The 21,964-nt window shown below is 38.9% G+C and overlaps 1 long non-coding RNA gene across 2 annotated transcripts in view; it reads left to right on the forward strand.

Moving 5' to 3' along the window:
• The window catches only part of LOC306835022, a 98,821-nt gene that overhangs the window by 68,940 nt on the left and 7,917 nt on the right, over positions 1–21,964 (forward strand). For both annotated transcript variants that reach the window (XR_013780556.1, XR_013780557.1), the window contains exons 2-3: positions 7,330–7,519; positions 20,929–21,074. This is a non-coding gene — a long non-coding RNA (uncharacterized lncRNA). The remainder of the gene's footprint in view (positions 1–7,329; positions 7,520–20,928; positions 21,075–21,964) is intronic.

The following is a 21,964-nucleotide window of genomic DNA, read 5'->3' on the forward strand; positions in this document are numbered from 1 at the left end:
CAATGATCTTGAAATTCATTTCGGAGGTGGAACCCTTTCAGAAAAAAGGATTTTTTGTGTATGAATGATATTTGAATTTATTCAAGGATAAACTATATTTGAATTCTGTTGTTGTTAAAAAGCACTTTGCAAAGTGGCTCACGTGAGACATAAAGTATTAAAGACAAGAATATAAGAAACTCAAGGCCACGTCAGCGACAATCAACAAAGAAACATGAACAGGATTTTAAAGGATTAGAAGTACATTAGAAGATTAACATAAGCTGTATTTCAGAGAGACAGCCTTTAAAGAAGAATAGTAATCATGTGGTGCAAGGAAAAATAATGCTAAAAATTGTATCTTTCTATTTGTTCTTCTCTCCTCCTTGTTCATGTGGTACTCCTCCTTGTGTCTATTTTCCCCTCCTCTGTCCTTTCTGTCTTTCTGTCTTACTTTTCCACAGAGAAGTCTGATGAAGCCCAACAGCAGACAATGTGGACAAACACACAGAGACATAGGCCTGAAAAAGCATATTTATGCAAACTGTTGTAAATTACTGGATTTGCATACAGACATCTTGTAGAGTGAAAAGTAAATATCTATTTCAGTTGCATGTGCATACACTCTTATGAATGATTGTACAGATTACACACTGGGAGGTAAACGTCCAAGTCCTCAGAGAGTCACAGCCGTTCTCCTCCTTTTCTATTTCTTTATACTCTCTCTTAAATTTCGCCTCTTCGATGGATCCACCTTATCTTTCCTTCTCTCCTTCAGCTCCGCTCGTTATCTCTGTGACTCAGACCGGAGCTCATTTCCACATCAGTCCACAGCAGGGACAGAGATATGGTTTAAACAATTAATAATTAATTTGTTACCATCTAATATAGTCACACTACGGCTTAGACAACAGCGCTGAGAGCCGACAAATAAAGGCAAGGCAATCTACTGTGCTTAATCAAACCATTAGAAGGAATGCAGAGAGAGAGAGGAGAGGGCTGTCCAACATAATATAAAGAAACACAAACTTTACATAGTTTGTGTTCTGTCCTCACATGCTTCCTTTTAAGGATAGATGTCCCGGGAGGTTGTTGTTGTGCAGGCATCCTCCGGAAGTTTTTTGTTTATTTTTTCTGTAGATTGTCATGTTACAGCTGCAACTGTTTCTCTCGTCATTTGGCTTTGTTCTTGAATATGTCCCTCCCCTTTTAGCATGTGCAGAATGCTAAAGTCAGTCCGAGGGGAGCTTGAGCTTGCTTCAACGAGCCAATGGGCTTGGATCAGTGACGTCTTTGTCTTGTGATGTCACAACATACTGTACATTTTCCACGAGGGTGGCTAGGGACCGAGCGCTGCATGCGGCTATTGCTACTGCTAATGGGAGGAGGAGTTTCCGCGCAATTTCAATTTTTGCACATAGAGGTGCCGAAACACACTCACGACACCCGGAAAACTCACGGCAGAGCATATAAAACCAGGAAAAGCAGAATATGGGATCTTTAAAATGGATTATCTGGTCTGCCTTTAACAAGTTTGGAAATCACATCTGTATACACAACGTAAACTTTAGTAAGTCATAAAACAGACATGCAAAAATAATGTACATTCAAACAAGCAAGCAAAGCACGCAGTGATGACAATGTGTGTAAGATGGGAGTAAAAGGTGTGCAAGATAAGATGACAATGTAAAAAAACAGTGAACAGCAACATCAAACCTGGAACAATGTTGATTTGGAAAATCGTATTGTTCTGAGGGGCAATTTGGTTTGCAACACAAGTCCACACTATACTTATGAAAACTGCACAGACACTTAAATACTATACACACAAATAATACTCTACTCTTTTAAATGTCATCATGAAAGACATGCAGTGAGATCTGAGTCACAAATTCCAATGGTATTCTATAAATGTTCAATGGCAACAAATTCCTCCAGCTTATTTAGAAATACTTCTGCTGATGGAACATGTACACCTTACTTCCTGACACATGAAAAATACAAGTACACCCTTTCAACAGCCTCACTTTCACATACACATAAGCATCTTCAAAACCCTTGAGTGTTAAAAACATGATTAAACCCCCCACTCGTTCATTTAGTCATGAAAACAAAAACAGTAGCTGACACATGGAAGTGCACACACTCAACACACACACACACACACACACACACACACACACACACACAGTCCCCCCATGCCCACACAACCATACTATAAGGAGGAGTACCTCCAAGCAGTAGCATTTGGCAGCCAAATGTGCCATCAGTGGCATGAGTGTGCGTTGATAAGCCAATCAAGTCGTATCTCCCGGAGCTGTGGAGCAGGGGGAGGCACAAAATCAATGGGACACACCACTCACATTAGGCTGCATTGTGAATGCTGACAGCTGTAAGAGATTTGAAATGTGCGTCAGGGTGTGTGCTTTTGCATGTACTGTACATGTATTTCTTTGCTCGTGAGTGTGTGCATGAGAAAGATGTTGCTTTAACGATGTATCTGGAGGGCTGACTGCTGTATAACCTGCCAGCCTCCAGGCCCCCAGTAAAAAGCATTAGTACTGTTGACTACTGCCATGCACACTGTTCTCCAACCATATATGAGTGTATGTAATTGTGTGCTAAATTTGGGTAACTGTATGTCAAATGGCCACTTCTGTGTTTCCTATATGGTCGGATGAATGGGAACCAGCTTATGCACATTGTGTTATTTATGTGTTTATTTGAAAAGGGCATATATCATGCAATGGCTTGTAAAGAAGAGGTCATGAGAGGAAAGCAAACTTATCTTCAGTTATTGCAAATTCAGGAACAGGTAAAGAGCCAAACACAGTGTCAGTCTATTCACACATTCAGGTTTTTTTCTTCCTCATTTAAGAGCAGTTTTGCAAAAATAACGTTCAAATGTTACTCTGAAGCTCCAAGTAGCATCTGAACTCCCAAAGAGGGACATTTTACGTTGTGCACACAAGTTATCTTGTTCCCACAGATAATTCTGCCAACATGGAATTGCACGTTGATAATGGAGTGTTTTGATGTAGCCTTTATTCTTGGGAACGTACAACATTTTTGGGCATAGCCGAGCACATTGGAGAATTTGAAAGTATTTGAGATGAAAGTTTGTGCAGAAATTGGTTAGCTGATGTGTGCTCTGAACGAGCATGCATGGGTGTGCCCAATTTTCTGCAGATGTGACCAAGCATGATATTGGGCTCCTAATCACAAACATGTGACCACTGATCTTCATTCCATTTTCTTTCCTTCTCATCCTTTTTCCCTCCTCTCCTCCGTCTTCTCTCTCTCTGCCGTCCATCACATCCTTGTCTCACCCATTTCGCCCTCTCCATCTTATTTTACCCTCCTTTTTCAACACTAACATTATCAATCTTACTCTCCATTTTCTTAGCTAGTCCCCCTTTTTTTTTTTGCTTCCCAAACCTCATTATCCATTTTCCCTCTCTCAAATTTTCACTCAGACGCATGCTTTCCCAAATTTCAGAAAGTTCTTAAAAGTTTTACTGTGACCATCTCTTTTCAAACAAAAAGACAGCACAGAAAGGCAGTACAACTCTTCACTGACTTCATGCACAATTAGCCACATCCCTCTTCTCTTTTCATGCATTTCTCTCACTTCATGTTATCTGGCAAAACATTTTTTGACGTCTAGTTGTTTTAGTCATCCATCCAAAATGGCAGTTTGCCATTTCCCTCTCCTCCCTTTGCTCCATGACAGATAGATGAAGTGCTAGCAGAGGGCTAACCAGATGTTTTCCCCTTGCATTCTTTGTTTCAGCAACTTCCCATCTTAATTAATTAACATGTTTTAGAGCCGCGAGTGTGTTGAAACCCTCATGTGCAGGGATATATTTGATATATTTTAATTTGAATGGCACCCACTCACACTGTCAGTAAAACACAGGAGAGACATTGTTTTGGTGTGATGCTCTGCTTTTTTTTTTCACTGTTTGTGCGTCGTGCTGTCACTGGCTTATTACCACTTGTCCAAAAATCCCACATTCATTACTCCCTCTCAGAACTCTGGTATTCCCCTTTATGTTTGAGGAGTCTCTTTTTCCTCTTTCACACAGTTGTTCACTTCCTCCTTTTCTTCTTGTTTGCTTTATTTTCTTATTGCTGGACTGATGAGACTGGACATGGTATACAGGAACGAAATGTGTTAGTGTGCACTCTTTCACCTTTGTATGAGAACACTGTTGACCATAATCAACACTGGTATTGGTGGGATTCTACTACCACCTGTGCCTCCTGTGCTACAATTCAAAGGCTTTGTAGCACAACGTTCGTTGGCCTCCCTCAGTGAGCTCCATTTATCTCAGGAAGAGCCTCTCTGTGTGAATCCATTTATCCAGCACCATGAAGGGCACCACACAAGGACAGTTTCACCAGGGTAGCTTTGAGGTAGCAGATTAATCTAACATGCTGCCTTTTAAAAATGCCAGCACCAGTATGACCACACACGCTGGCCACAATTTAAAAGCATTTACATACTGTAGTGAAGCTGTACAAGAGGAGGAGTTTCTCAATGGATTTGCAGCTATTGCAGAATGGGGCTGATGTCTCATGAACGTGAATTTCCCCAGTGTGAAAAACTGCCCACTCACTCACGTCTTTTCTATCACCATTTTCGATGCGCAGCACAGTTTCGGTGGATGGCTGTTTAATCCTGTGAGTCTGGTTTTCCTCGAGGTTTCTACCTCTTCATAAGGAAGTTTTTCCTTGCTACTGTAATGTTGATAATCGTTTTGCGCAATGTTCATCATGGATTAATGTGGGTTCTTTGTAAATAATATGACAGGCAAATATATTTATTCATGACATACTGAATGTGTTTATGCTCTTTTTATGATTCCATAAATTGCATCGAAAGCAGGATTTTCATCTGTTTTGATGAAGAACAAATAAGGCGGCCACACTCCTTTCCTGTCATTTCGCTCTAATGCTTCCTTCTCACCCTGACCTTTGTCCTGAGCTCCTGATCTTCCTCTGTGTAACTCACTTTTCTCCATGTATTTTTTTTTGTTTTATCTCGTCCTCAGAGGTGGTTCCTTTGCCCTTCTCAGATCCCCTTTTATCTCCCCTATCTATCTCCTGCTCCTCCTTTCCTCCCCAAACATCTGTATATGTGACAGGTGAGGGAGCAGTGACATTCCCCCTGGCTGCCCCTCCCCTTTCTCCTTTGCTTTCTTTCTTCCCTTGTCTGTAGATGATCCCTCCCGTCTAACTCTCTCACCTCCCATCCCTCTACCACCTGTCTCTGCCATCTCAACTTCATTCAGTCAACCTCCTCCCGTTTCCCTCCTCTCTCCCCCTGGCTTTCACCTTTGTTAAACCTGTGTTCTTCTTTTTTAATATATCACTCATCAGCACCTTCATAACCTTTGTGAAGCTGTTTCTCCTTCCTTCTAACGTCTCATCTGTTTTCTCTTCTATTATCTCATTTGTCAGCATTTTCCCATCTCACTTATGTAGTCCTTCTATTACCCCTTTACTTTTTTCTGGTTATACTGTTTTTTTTTATTATTATCCATTGTTCCTCCTCTGCCCTATACAATCTTCTATTTGGTCCACAGCTCTTCTCTCATTTTTTTAGTTCATTCCTCTCACAAACGTTTGTAGCATTTCTACAATCTTTTAAACCCTTTTACATCTCTGTGGACTCTCTCCTTCGTTACTTCTTGTAACCCCATATCCCTAACACACCTACTTCATCCATCCTCTTCAACCCCATCTTTCTCTTACCCACCTCCTGTCCTTTCATTCTTTAAGAAAAAAAAAAAAAGTTCTGTCAAAATGTTTTCTCTTGAATTTTAATGCGAATGTAGTGTCATTGCATTGTTGGCACTAAAAACTGAACTTAAATTCATCGGAACGATCTGCGAATATTATTTAAAAAAAAAAATGTATTGGCCTCATATATTTACCATATATTCTGACCGGTCCTCTCTCCTTTCCTCCATTACTTAAAACTCCAACTCTTACTTTCAGCCCACCTGCAGTCTAACTCTTCTTTAATGGAATCCCGTCTCCAGTGGTTTATTTCAATCTCCCAAGTTTCTCAACGTTTTTACCTCGGCTGTACCTCCTTCCTTCTTCACTTTTTTCCTTATGTGTCACCTCTTTAACCATAACTCTATCACTCCCTCTCAGTCCTTTTTTTTTTCATCTCTGGCCTCCCTGATAACAAAGCCATAAAATCCCCCCTCATTGCCCACTCTTCTTCGCAGCTCATCCATCTCTCTTACCTTGCCTGATTTCCATTTATCTGCCTCCTCCCGTCACTTGTCTGTCCCTTGGATCGCACTTTCTTGTCACTGAGATATATCCTCAGATCTTGTCCTAGCTTTGCACTTCCTTGGTCATTTGGCGCTTCGCTTGATTTCTTAATCTATATTTATCTATATTTTCAATTGTCTCTTTACTTATTACCATCTCTTACCCCATCTCTCCTGTTGTCACTCATGCCACTTTTCTCTTATTCAATATATTTTTTTTTAATATTTGATGGTATTTTATCCCCCAAGGGATTGGCTTTGCTACACCGGTATTTTGAGGTATTGACATTTCTACTATTATGGGCCTTGTTATCTGTCAAGGCCGTGGCTGGAGTGTAATGGCTTTGTAATTGAATAAAATACAGGATTTTTGTCGGGGGGGGTTTTTTGTACATTGCAAACTCACTCTATTTTATTGAATGAACAATATCGCTCAATGCATCTCCACTATACGTTACACTGTACTTCCTTTCTCATGTGTTTTTTTTTGTACCTCCTTATCTTTCTATCTATCTATCATTCTCTTATTTAACCCATCTTTTTCTGAGAAAAAAAAATTCCATCACAATCCAATCCAATGAAACAGCCATGACAGGTTTTTGTGTATTGGATATGATTTAGGAACAACAGGCTCTTTTTAGACATGAAGGTCTTCATACAAACCAACGTGGTTCGATAAAGCCGTCTGGCAACATATTTTACTCAGTCACATATTGTTGACACCCCGAATGCTGAATTACATCACTTAAGAAAGTAAAGCTCACAAATGGCTCCAAAGTGTTGCTATTTAAAACTGAAATTTTAATAAAGGTGAGAATAAAGGTAGGAATGCAATTAAGTGTACCAAGTATAGTAAAATTATTCGCTTTTGACCTGGAACCAGAATTGTTGGCACTTGGCGCCCTGGTGTATTTTATTTAACTGTTATTTATGCTATCTATTATTTATACCTGGGCCAAGCCAATATGACCTTAAAAATATCACAGGTCAGACAGTGATGAATGAAAGTAAGAACTTTGAATTCTCACTCATTATTTAAATGTCACTGTCTCTACAGGTGCTGGAGGATGGTCACATCTGGACAGTGACCATTACCATTGATTACAGGACGACTTGGGTTCCAAAAAGCAAGTGAACGCCATAGCAGCACAGGGTCACTACGTCAGCTCTGATTGGACGACATGGTACTGTCTCCTCTACAGCGACATAGGAACTGGAAACCATGCCACCAAGATGACAGCATTTGTGTGAGTGAACACTGTGCATGTGTATACGTCCGTGCTTTTTCACTTGTGTGTGCACATATGCCATAACCTCAAGCTATCAGACAAACAGAGCTCCATGAAAATAAATATCTAGCTATTTGCATGAATTTTTTAATTCCCTTGTTCAAACTTGCCTGTCTACTTTTTTTTTTTTTTTTTTTTTTACATCATGGGTAATGCTTCCGAGTAATGTATTGCCTTTTTTGGAATTTAGAGCGAATCCAACAGGACTTAACTTTTTAGAACAAGACAGTAATAGTGAATGTGTAAGTCATTCTGTGAATGTGGTGAAAGTAAAAGCCTGATTATGTCAACTAAAATCTTGCAGGAAAAGTATGTTCTATAATTTGCAACAACTGTCTTCACAGATAAGCAACCCAAAGAAGAAATACTGACAAAAATACTGACAAATTAGAGTTCAGCTCTGAATCAGAGATTTTCTCTTGACCAGGTTAGCTCCTTGCTTCAGTTTCCTTTATGGTTTTAATGTATTGTAGAAGTCTGTAAGGCTGCATAGATAAAAATCCATAATTCCTGAAAGCGGCATTAAGCAATACAGTGTGTAAATATCCACTGTGAGCCTGTCTGACAAGAGAATGTACAGCGAGTTTTCTGGACAGATAACTTAAGATGCATCCATTAAAAGGATTATTAAGATAGGACATTTTCCCACTATGATGAAAGAGAAATTTAAAGGCACTTCACCTTTAAGACGGAATGAGTGTTTTCTTGCAATTATTATTTCATGGGAAGGCTCTAATTTTATCTTCACATAGCTGAGAGCAGTGTGGGAGGAGAACTCTACCTGTGCCACAGCATGGTGCACATACCGTAGATATTCATTGAATAATTACTCTACTGTAAAATCTCTTAAACAGAGGTAACATTGTTCTAAGTTTTCCTTCTACGTGACGGCTTTGATTTCTTTCAGCGAAATTCACAATGTGCACTTTTTCTGCAGCTGTCTAGTTCTTTCTAGTACCTTCTTGTTCTCCTGTTGTGGTATTTGCAATTCTGGTATCTCCTCATTATTGAGTTCTCAAACTTATAGCGTCATTGATGCTATGCCACCATTTTTTTTTTTTAAATGCATGATTATGGCGTTATGCAGGAGAAAAGCTTTTAATTACCTAAAATGGTATATACCGTGTTAAACCCCAAGGGGGAAATTCTGGATTGCGCTCTGTTATTTTAGAGACATGCTTCTCACACACACAGGCCTGAATCTCACACATGCACAAGCAGGACCAGTGGACATGCATTAATGGTGAGATGTCAGAGTGTGGCGGCTGCCCCCACTGGAAGTGCTCCCTGAGCTGGTAGAGGTTTGGTGCCTTGCTTAAGGGCCCCTCAGAGGACTGTTGGCACTACTTTTGCAACCAGTCTGGTTAGCATCACTACCACACGTCATGTCCCACCACACTTTTAATCCTGTCACATTGTGAACAGTGGGTGATCATGATGGCTACACTTGTTGTCATGATGATGATGCATGCCTGCATGACAAAACTTTAGGTAGAGCATAGTGCTATAAAATGACCTCTCCTAGTTAATTATACTGGTATATTGGTCCCACCGGTAGTGCCCTGCCCACATTTAAGAGGGAATAAAGGTAATTATTTTACGATTGCTCTGTTTTACTAAATGTAACAAGTCAACCGAAGACCTAACTCGTGGTGTTACCGATGGAAATCAGAGCACAAGAACAACATCAAGGAGGAGCATGAAAAACGAGTCATCCGAACTTTTTCTAATGTCACTGTAAAAACTATAGTTCTCTGGTTATATGTGTCTGAAGCCAGATTAACAGATGTGTCACTGCACGATGAGCAAGCTCTTGAAAGCGACATCTGGCAACCTGTGATCATTAGCTCATGTGCTAATGGGCCTCACTCCCCACTGTTGCTGTATAGTGAAGGGCTATAAATAAGTTTAAAATGTTGTGCAAGGTGAGAAAAGAAGAGAACAGGGCCTAGAAATGAAGAGCATGTCCTGTTTGCATGTTCTCTACACTAACAAGGTCAGACAGGATGTCGTTTTTTTTTGTATTTGATCCATCATATTTTGTCATGCTTGAAGCATCCAAAAAATTGGCCATCTCTAGAAGACACAGGTTTTTTATTATTTTTTTTAAATTTGCAGTGCAATGTGTTTCAGTGTGGGTGTTAAGCTCTGCATTTATCCCCAAATAACTCCATAATTATTGTCCCTCTTAGTACTGTAAGGCAGTGACAAATGTGGATGTTTAGAGTTGAAAGCAAATTAAGCTGTTTGTTTTTTTCTGCACTGCATCATAATTGTTTCTACATTATTATTTATTCACAAGTGCTTCCTCTCTACCATTAAGCCTGATTCATTACCTTAAAATATTTTCTGCAAATACTCCAAAACACATTCATCTCTCGAATGTTTTTGTAACTATAGCTGGCATTCTGCTGTTTGGCCTCGATGTATGATATATATGTATTGCTTTTTTAATCCACGGTCTGTATAATTTAAAACAGCTCTTTTATAACTACAGAGCCTGTAATTTAAACTGTGCATATGCCATCAATAACCCATTCTGCAGTTACAACGAGGATACTAGAGCCATTTGTTGTAGTTAAAACAGGCCTTTACAAAGATATGTACAGTATGCACAAACACTGGGGTAGGACCAATCAAAAGAAAGAAGGTGAAACGTGTAATGTTGAGATGAATTTAATGTAATTTTTGAAGCTTGAAAATAAAAAAGTAAAGCAAAAAAAAAACCAAACAAACAAAGAGAAATAAATTAAGGCCAATGGTCAAGAACTGGTTAAAGTCCCTGAGTTCAAGATAATTCTTCAGACACAAGCTCATAGTTTGAGAGGCACTTTATAGGCGCAGAAGGACATGATACATTTTCCCTGAACACAATTAGTACCAGCATATGAGACAAATAGTTGCAGAGGGATCTAAGGAGGTGCACTCGTTTGTTGTAGCATTTCTTAACAAGTTAGAATCAAATAGAATAGAATCAATCTTTATGGTCCACCAGAGATGGACATTTTCCTAAGACTCTCCAGATACATAAAACAGTATAAAATCAGTCAGGCCATCCAAAACACAGACAACAAAGCAACTTCATTAAACATAAAAACAGTTCATGTTATGGTTAAGATCTCAGCTCTTACATGCTGTAGATTGAGGATTTTTACTGCACTTAAAATAAATTACTTCTTAAAGACATCTTTGGTTGCGAGAGGGACTCTGTAGCTCAGTGGCTCAAAATGGCAGAAGAGAGGATGGGAGTTATCTGCTAGGATACTCCTCGCTTTCTTCCTTGTCTTGTCAACAAACAATTGACAGAAGTTTTTGTGGTTTGCCCACTATTTGGCGTTCTGTTGACATAACGTTAGAGAGTTTATCCTTTAATTTACAGCTCAAGTGATCGTACCAGGCAGGGAGATGGAAAGTTAAAACACAACAATAGATTTGTACACAAGACGTCTACGTTTAAGATAAAGTCACTGTGAGCATTTCTTGAAGATATACTCTTCTATATTTTTTCAAAGAAGCTCAGCTGGCAGTCCAAAATTGTGCCACGGTACTTAACGTTTTCCACAATTTCAACAAGTTGGCAGTCAAGTGAAACTGGTTGAAATTTTAGAGCCTGTTTGGTGCATATAATTATTTTGTTGCAGCTGTCTGGTGTGACACCATAAAATTGAGAAAGATCAAACACCCTCTCAAAAAAACATGAAAAATACACCGTAATAAACCTTTCAAAAAAGGTTTTTAGTTCAAACACTGAAAAAGATGATCCTTATCAAAGGGCTCCAACCAGTGCTCAGCTGGAAAGGACATAATGCTCACCAGCAGGTTAAACACTTAAGTGGGATTAACCTTAAGGAGATGAAAACAATGAAAACATTACTAAAAGCTGTAGGAATGGCAGCAGGTCTTTTTTACAGGGGACTTGTGTGTACATGTTTGTTTGTTGATCTTTAAAGCCGCATTTAAGGAGAATGCAGTGTTGTGATGAGATTTTACAGAAAACGTTTTTTGTACGTGCAAACAGCAGTTAAATAAATACATCTACAGACATCAGACCATTTTACTGAGAAATGTTTTGTACATACTTGCTTTGTTTCTAGACAATATAATGGTGTTTCTGCAGGCTGGGATTTAAGATAGTACACTAAGTAAATGTGTAGAACAAAATGTTAATAAGACGGGGGGCTGTAAACCTCATCACAAGCCTCAGTGAGTCTCTGGAGAGCCTGAAATCAGCTTAAATATGAAGCGATGTGAACAGGGAGTGTCTGACATCTACACTGAGCTGGGAACAGGACACAGTTTCCTCTTCCAACCCCTGCAGTCAGAGAGTAGGATAGGATAGGATATAACTTTATTGATCCCCAATGGGGAAATTCGGGCGTTACAGCAGCAGCAGCAGTGCAGAATCAAAAACAAAAGTCAAAATCGAATAAAAAAGTAACAACATAAGCATAAATACAATCCAGGTAGTAAGGGGGGGATATATACAGAGGACTATAGCACGGTGGACTCAGCAGGGCAATGGAAAAGATATAATAATACTGTGCAGTGAATGGCATGTTAAAGTTAAAGTGACCAGTGAAAGAATTTAAAGTGGCATTGTGATCAGAGGGTTATGTAAACAGTATTGACAGTTATAGTAATAAGTTATAAGCATAATAAATATAGTGCAGTTTGACTGGAGTATAGATATATAGTTATAAGAATATAAGAGTGTATTGTAATAATGTAATATGTAATATAGATAGTATAGTATAGATATAATATAATAATAAAGGTAACATAATAACATTGTAATAATATTGTATACTATATATAAGGAGAATATATATAAATACAGGCTAGCTCCTATAATATAATAATAAAGGTAACATAATAATAGTGTTATGAGTTAGAGTGTTATGGCAGGCACATTAGATATTTAAAGTCATAAATGTTTTCAACTCTGCACCTTTACGCAGGATGTACCTGAAAAGTATTCTCAGAAATGGAGGCGAGTTGACTTTTGTTTTCAAAAAAGAAGACATTTTGGTATATACTGTAAATGTCCTTTGTCACCATCAATCTGTTCGTCTCTAGTTTTTAAAAAAAGAACACTTGAGTATCCAACCCTATGATTGGATAAGTTGTTGATTTAATGTGTTTAAGCAGCTTCTCTTTCGACTTGTTACAAGTCTTCGGTGTGACAGATATTAAAATGCAATTATGAATGTTGCTGCAATGTGCTCCTTCAAATTCAATATCTGCTGGCTGCAATTGTTATCTGAATTGCACATTCAATATTTCATCTCTTAGGTTTTGAAGTCCTCTGCTGTCCACGTGTGTTAATCACAATGCAGAGGTCATTGTGTTATATAAGTTATATTAAAACCAACAGCTTCAAAGAAGGAAAGACAGTAAAATCTATGATGTCAAAAAGGGTTCATTGTTTGTCTAGTACAAAGAAACTTTTTTACCTTGACCCCCTCACCGAGCTAGATTGTGCTTATAATAGAGTAATACAAAAGACAACATCCACTCCCATATAACATTAGAATTAGATGTGGAATTTTTTTGTTTTCAGGGCAAGATCAGATGATGAGCTTCACTTTTCACTCATTAATATCAAACACCTCTGATATGGCCTGAGCCAGAAAGTTGAGCTGGTCATTGGCCAGGGTTTCATCTGCATTCATGTTTATTATTCACAGCACTATCATGGAACACTAAGAAAACTAAAAAAGAATATTGCAAGCTCAACAAACTGTCCTTAATTTTGCTGTAAAACAAACAAACAAAAAAATAATAATTCACTTCACAATGAATTGACCAAGATAAACATAACAAAGTCAAATAAATGATGTCATTGACTGACAAAATAAACACAATAACAGTGATACAGATGTTTAAGATTGCATACATTTTTAAAGAATATTACAGCCCTACATCCCCCTACTGGCTGGCTGCAGTGTAGGTCACCCTAACTCTACCCGCCAGTCAATACAGATGATGGTAAAACATGTCAGTTCTGCTTCAGTTCTTAACTCTTCAGTTCTGTTAGAATCAACTTCTTTTTCTGCTCCCATATTCAGTTATGGAAGAGAAAAGAAATAAAAGTGATGTGCAACGCCAAAAGAAAAAAGAGGATGAAAAAAAGAACAAAAGTAGTAGGAGGAGAGGGAGGCAGATAAATATAGATGTTGTGTTCTCAGCCTAATCAACAATATATGTTGGTTGTAGATGATAATTCTGGGTTTTTGGAAATGAATGCTAATTAAATGCAACACCATATTATGACTAATCTAGGATTGTGTTTTAAAATGCAACTTCTGTGTGCATGTCTGCGCCAGAGAGGGAGCCTATAATGAGTCCTGATCCAGCAGGTTGTGGAATTGACATGCGGATTTCAATTTTGATTAACACAGGATCAACCAAAAATCAATTATTTCATCAATGAGTCATGAGAAATAGCAATGAATGTGACTGAAATAAGCAGAGCGCACAGATTTAATTTCTTTTGCAAACACAATTATTCTCATGTAGGAAAAATTTCAAAGGAAAGCAAACATGTCATGCCTGACTTAAACTTTTGGCCTATTTATGTCTATTATAGATTAAACCTGCTGTCAGGATAATGTTTTGTCATGGGCAGCTGTGGATGCCCAAATTAATTTACTGTAAATAGATGTTTATGGATTGCATGAATGGATTTTTAGTGGACTAGTGACAGAACTCCTCTACGAATCCATCCAACTCCATAGTCGGGTGGGAAGAGGGGTTCTGGACGTGGGATCCCTCATTAGCTGAAAAAGACCCCTCAGAATCAGAAGAGGCCTCCTACCCACCACCTCTCCACGGGACCATACCCCTACTACTCCAGAACATACTGGATAGCATGGCTCCGGCAGCAGAGGCATTTCACAGAGAATATTAGTGGTAGGCGTTACATAAGTCCAACTTAGTGAAGACACCCATACTCGGGCCTGGCCAGAAGCAGCCTAAGCTTGGACTCCAATATAAATATATTTTGTTGCTCACAATCTGAGTTGTGATTTAGGTAGAGTCAGAGTCTTCAAAGTTTGCAGAGTGTTCCTCAAAGTCAGGACCAGAAGGCAGCAAAGTCTCGAATCATAAACACGTTATTCATCTTTACAGAATCCAAAAGCAGTGTGCCCCTCAGCTGAGGTAACTGATGTCAAAAACATCCATTTTTATACCCTTTGATTGAGGCGTTGAGAAAAAACTTCTCCTACTCAGGGTCTTTTTGGTACTTCCAGCCCAGCTGTTGTCTTACGCACTTGCTGCTCATGCTTACAGAACTGGTACTGTACAGGGCGAGCTGCTGATATCATAGCCTGTGCATCTACAGGCTGAGCTGTTAGAGCTCTCAGCTCATCACATAACAACAGAGGCAGATTACATTTCTTTACCGCAGTGGATCATGCAAAAAGTTTAAAATGTACTGGGCACAATGTCTTCACTAGGGTGACGTTTTAATAAGACAGTGCTTACTGAGCAACATATGATTTCTTGTGACCACACAATACAAGTAATGATGATGACAATATAGATATGCACATCTACAGGGCATGTCTACGGGAAAAGACACTATTATTCTGCTACATTAAGGAACTATTCATACCTTGTAATGTATTGGATTTCACAGTCTTTACAATGTATTATTACCACACAGGAAATTTTTGGATTTACACTGTGCTATAATCCTATTCCATAAAATGCCCATACTTAACACTTAAAACAGGAAACTGATTTCTGAATGCATAACAAGTATGAACGCCACTTATGGGATACAGAGTGTGTGCATGCTCTTGCTGCTATGTTTTGGTTTATTGGTTTAAGCATGTATCTGTGTGTGTGTATTAATGAGTTTTGAGTGTGTGACCTTAGCAGACCTGATTATACAGTTGATCTGTTCCAGTGTTAAGTAGGATACTGAGACATGGGGCAGGACAAACCACAGTCCAATTAAAATGAAGCTGTTGAATTAAGGGATCTTTAGGGAACCAGGCTTTGTGTGTGTCTGTGAGACTTGAACTCTGAATGGATTCCCCTGGTGTGACCGCCTGAATGAGTCCAGCTAAAGATAGACACATTGTGACCAGCTTTTACTCATAGTCTACCCATGTTCAACATCTAGTCTGCACAATCAATTCTGTGTTTTTTTATGTATGTGTGCACTGCTGAATGCTTCCTGTTTCAATTTAATCTTGCCGACCAAATATCCGGGTGCAATTGTGTCTATTGGCAGTAATTGTGAAGACTACTGGAGACAGACAGACACATTGATTGGTAATCATACACCACCCTTAATCATCTCCACTTCTCTGACCTCAGAGTTGTGTCTGAAGAGAAAAAACAAAACAATGTTGTACAGGTTGAGGAGAACTATGAAGCACATTTCCATCAGTTCCATGTCCTTCAGCACTTATAACCAGATGCATCTTTATTAGCCTCTGTCTCTTAACTGCAGTTCTCCTCTCAACACAAGCCACAGCCATCTTTCTTTGAGGACTCCCAGAACTCACATAATGTGTCTTCACAGCTCTCACAGTTAGACCACAGTTAGAAGCAGAAAAAAATGTAGTGAACCGAACAAATCTAGTCTATTTTTGGACACATTTTCATTTCTTTCTGCAATTTTCAAACTAAAGAGTAATAACCGTAACAAAGCTCAAAGAACATGTTTTTTTTGTTTGTTTTGTACATCTTGTAACTGCTTGACCCTTGTTTTGCTCCAGTTGCGTTCAGTGGAAAGCCAACTGCAGGAGGAAGAAATGACTTCAATGTTGCTTGGAGAGCATCAACTACTGTATATAGGAGGCAACGCAGAAGGGAGCTCGACACCTGCAGCTTTGTAAGAACACACACAGACACTCTCAAGAACATGAATATACTGGACTGTAGGTTAACCTACAAAGCTTGAAATCCCATGCTCACAAAGGCTGCTGAATACTGAACATGCCTATTTTGCATCACACTGCGTATGTGAGTTTGAATGAGAGAGCAAATTGTGCACTGTACCAAAACAGTCGAACAGATTCATAATGAATTAGTTACAAGTGACCCATCAGTGGCCCTTCCATATGTTTGCCTCATGCATTTTTTGCCCTATTCATATCATAGAGGCCTTTCCACAGTAAACTGATAAGAGACACTTTCCATGATGATTGTGGAATAGTGGTTTGTTTAAAATGGTTTCAACAGAACAAGGAAAGTAATCAGTGCCAGTGTTTGCTTTACCTAATAAATCTGTAAACTGACTCACATTACAGATCTTTGACACTGAAAAATCTCCGCTCTCATATCTTCTCATCATCCTGAATAGTGAAAACCCATTGTATCATTTTTAATAAATGGTGAACTGATTGAACAAATGAAAGCTACAATAAAGTTCATGAAGTCTGATTCTCTTTAGTTACTCACACAGCTGTCCATTTTCATTGAAAAAAATAATAAGAAGGCATTTTAAAACTTCCAAACAACTTTAGTATCAGCTTAAACGGAAGTAGCTTTATTTTTCCTTTCCCCCCCAGTCAGAACAACTAATCCCTTCTTTTTGTTGTCTTTTTATTTAATCTGTGTACAGCACAACCTGTCCTTCTCCTGGAAGCCCACATCTCCAAGTCTTTTTTCATGCCAACATCTTCCTGCAGCTACAAGGCCGAACCAATCACAACACAGAATCTGTCAGCTTCCAGTTTCATACCTGGAACGCAGATAGGCTCCTTCTTTTCAGTTATCCCAATGATTGCACTCTGGAGATCTCCATGGAGGGGAGAAGGGTAGTGGTTCAAACCAATGTGACAAAGGGGGCCAGTAACAACCAGGTCCACTTGTCATGAGGTGAGTTTTTTTCAAAGACACTCATAACACATCTTACAGTTTAAAATAGTTTTTATTTATCTAAAGACCATGACAATTTTTACATTTTATACAATAACATGTTTGGTTCAGCATTGGCTAAAGGGGTTAAATGTATTAAATTAGAATCAAACTCAGATTTGGTGTTAGTGTACTTTTTGCTTTTGACATTTTTTTCATAAAATTTGTGACGGTCATTTTTTTTTTTGTTTGTTTTGTTAAAGTTTGTGACAGGTCTACGGTCATTGTTTTTTTTTTGTGTCATAGTTTGTGAAAGGTTCGTGGTCAATGCTTTTCCACCAAAATTTGTGGGGGGTTCACAAATGCTGCTTTTTCATCAAATTTGTGAGAAGTCAGTGGTCATTTTTTTTTTTTTTTTGGCATTTCTGCAGTCCTTCTTCCTCTGACAGAAACTGTTAACAAGATAAAGACATAATTATATTTCAGATTTTAGTAATCATTATCTTGCAAGAGGGTTGACCTGGGATTCAGCTGCTGAACATGAAGCAAATATTTGAAAAACATGCAAATTAATATATATTTTTTATTATTATTACAGTACAACTATCCACTTTTACAGTTTTCTTTGGCCGCTTTTCAGTTGTTTCTTCCTCACATCCTTCCTCATCTCTTTGCCTCATCTCTGAGACTCCTCCTTACTTATTCTCCCTGTCATTTTTGCCCTCCATCTTGTTCGAAAAGGACATGATGCCCAGTGGTAGAAATGTTTACTGAATCACCCCCTAGGCTAATTGGGCTGCATTATAAGAATATTGAGACACACAAACACAAGCCCTCTCCTTAGATTCTGTTATTTTTGTCGCTAAGAAAGAAAGCCACTTTCGGCTTCTGGTTCCAAATGGGAGCTCAACAGGCTAGTAATAAAATGCTTAGTCACTCTTAATTGCAAATACTTGGGAAAGAGGTGGATTCGAGCATACACTAAAATGCAGAGAGTGAGACAAATTCTTAGAGAGAATGCACATCAAGTTTTCTTTATGAAGCTGGTTAGTGACACATTATTCGGACATATCTTTCAGCATCTTAATGTAAAACTAAACAGACTCACTCCCCTGATCCTCTAAACACATTTACATCCATAACTGTCTAAGGCTGGTGTATGTGCATTATAGTAGATGGTATGTCATTGAAAATTTTATGTCATGTTTATTCAAATTATTCCTCAATAGATAAGACACAATAGGGCTCTGCAGGTAAATAAATACAAATCAGAGCTTTAAATGCAAAATAACAATATATTGTTTTAATAGCACACCAAAAAATCAGCTAACGAGTGTTTCAACTGCAGACACAGTCTATATGGCAGAAATACTGCATATTTTGACGTACCAAAATATAAACCAAACCCCTATTTTACCACATTACAGACCATATAACGCTTAAACCAGACTCAGAGCTAAAAAAAAAAAAAAAAAAAAAAAATTCTAACTATACAATACAGAAATGAGTGTTAGTATTTGTCTTAAGTATTCCCATTAACCCATTCAGCGGCAGTGAGACTGACGTTTCCACCCTGCTCTCAATGATCAGCTCATCTTTCAAAGCTAATGCAGGAAATGTAAAACAAATGAGGAAAACACAAGGTTGGACAGTATCTGTTTTCCATTACTGTCATAACCCAATTAGTTTGTTTGTACTTCAGTTTTGCCTCTCATAGCCTTGGCTGGCCAACTGCAATGTGAAGGGGTCTGTGCAACACTGAGGAAAACCCTGGTCATACCAGAAAGCATAGCTTCTTAAGGAGGTTGTGTTTCGGCTTTTTCATTTTTTTTTTCCGTCAGGGGGTTTTGAGGAGTCTGCATTGATGCCTCCTGTCTGTTTCATGGCCCTGGCATGGTATAAGTCCTGGATGGGGTGGCAGGTCTACCCCAATGATTTTTTTGTTCAGTCCTTATAGTTCATTGCAGTCTGTGCCTGTCCAGTTTGGTTGCAGATGACGCAGAAGGTACATCCTCTGGTGTGCCTTCTTTCTGATTGTCTCTTTGTGGGAGGTCCACTTCAGGTCCTGGGAGATTGGGGATCCCAGAAACCTGAAAGAGGAGACACTGTGCTGTTCAGAGAGTATTGGCAGCGGTGGGAAAATTAGTAGGAACTTACTATCACTTTATATGGCAATGTCTGTCAAAATCCAGGTATTATGCATTAAGTCTTCTGAACTTCCCTACGGAATAGTTGTCTCTATCAGCAAAACAGCTGGTATACATGGTAATAATGTAGATACTATTGTATCTAGTATTATGTTATTTGAACCATGTATGTTATTATTTTTTTAATATACATTATTTTTTTAATTTTTCTGTAATTTGGCTACGTCTATGCTGTCTTGTTCTGTCTGTTTGATGTAAAATGAATATATGTGTGAGTACACATCTCACATACATGTTGGATATTTTGACATCTAACATGCTAGTTACATTTACAGTGAGCAGGCTCAGGATTTAAAACTTTCTAGCGTGACTGATTTTCAAGTGACTGTGCCTTTAATTGTTCTAAAATGCTTTCACTATGTATATCAGTGAGTGAAGCAGTTAGCAGAGCTTAGACTTAAATGATCACCAATGCTGCTAATGGCCACAAAAGGAAAATAATATAATGACAGAATAAAAAAATAGAGGTGCAAAAAAAATGAAAAAAACACATGACGGGAAATAAAGACATAGAGACAGAGGGAAGAGTCAGGGACAGAGAGGTAGCAGGGAGGGGAGGAAGAATAGAGATTGGTGTCAGTAAGAGGTGATGTATAGGAGAGACGTTGATGAGAGTGAGCTGGCTTCTCTCTCGGCTCCAGTAGTGATGTCCTCTTCTAAAAAAATTACTCATGTTAAATGGGCCAAAGCTACAATAGAAGAGAGAGAGAAGGAGGGTACAAAACCTGCATGCACAAACCTACTGACACACTCTACTTGAATCTATGCAGACAACACAACACATTACAGTCAGTTCTCAAAGCTTGCAAGTACGAAAAAAGAGTACAGACGCATGCACTCTGGTTCTCTGACGCAAATAGGGTTCTCTGAGAGCTAATGGAGTTGAGGCTCAGGGGTCTTGAAAGTAGAAGTTGCTCTCGTCTTTGAAAAAAGGATAGAGAGAACAAATGTGAAAGGAAGAAAAAAAATGAGGGGCATTGGCAAATATATTACAGCCCATGGAGTACTCAGGAATGTATCGGAGAGAGGGTTAGATCCTTTTCTTTCATGTATGTTGCACGTGTATTAACTTCTTCTAACGCCACATTTACCAGCCAGTTGGGTGGATGCAAACAAGGGTTGAAAGAATCAGGGTTTCCATGATTGTGGAAATAAATTGTTGTAAGACATTGTAAAAGGTGAAGATGTGGAAACATACTGCAGACAAAAAACGCTAATCTCTCGTCGTCACTGTAAAATTGCCTGTGTCCAACTCAGAGAAGTTAATCATTTATAAAACATGATTGTTATTTTTCAAATATGTGCTGACTTAATTAATCATTATGTCTGTTCCTTCTATAGGTCTGAATCTTAACTATGGCCAATGGCACTTGATCCATTTAGTTGCCAAGAAGAATTTTGTGTTGACGATGGGCGGCTTGAAGGCGTCTGCTGTGTGCTCCATGTCACTGCAGCATCACCACCGGAGGAACCAATCGCATCGGGAGGTAAGGGTCAATCCAACAACGTTCTCTTCCATCACTGACATCCTGTCAGATTCTTCTCTGATGCCCATCAAGGAGGCAAAATTTGAATGTCAGAAAACAGCATCCAGTATATATCCCTTTGATTAAATAAGATTAACTCCAACTGTAATATGCTTCTACTTTAGAGCAATTTCTTTCCCCACCCAGTAAAATCAACTTGGTGAAACATTTATAAGCTGTGTGTGTGTGTGTGTGTGTGTGTGTGTGTGTGTGTGTGTGCGTGTGTGTGTGTAGGCAAAATAAGTTTACAAATCATTTATCTCCTCATAAATCTATATCCTAGTTGTCAGAGTTTAGAAAGTTACTCACTTAGCAAGAAGGCAGACACAACAAGACTGCCTGATACACACTTACATACACAGGGGAACACACACACACACACACACACACACACACACACACACTCACTTATATATAGACATTCACACATAGCAGCCATAATCTGTCTGAATTACAAAGGTGCCAGGTTAATGATGCCAGAAACCGGTGTCTGTCTGTTGGAAGATGGTCCGTATCTAAGTGGGTATGTGTGACTGCGTGTTTGTGTGTGACTGTGTGTTCGTGTGTGTGTGCGTGGGTGTGTGGGCGTGGGTGTGTGTGTGGGTGGGTGGGTGGGTACCTCTGTGAAAGGAAAGTCACTGTGAGGGCTCTGATAGCTCCATCAGGCCTCCGTCCCTCTCCGACTATCAGAGAACAATCTCCCTCATCAAGCAAAAACATTTCCAAAGGCCACTCAATAAAAATTACAGCAGCAGCTTTTAGGCACGTGTACACACACACACACACACACACACACACACACACACACACACACACACACACACACACACACACACACACACACACACACA

This window comes from Symphodus melops, assembly GCF_947650265.1.
Source record: "Symphodus melops genome assembly, chromosome: 14".
Classification (NCBI taxonomy): domain Eukaryota; kingdom Metazoa; phylum Chordata; class Actinopteri; order Labriformes; family Labridae; genus Symphodus; species Symphodus melops.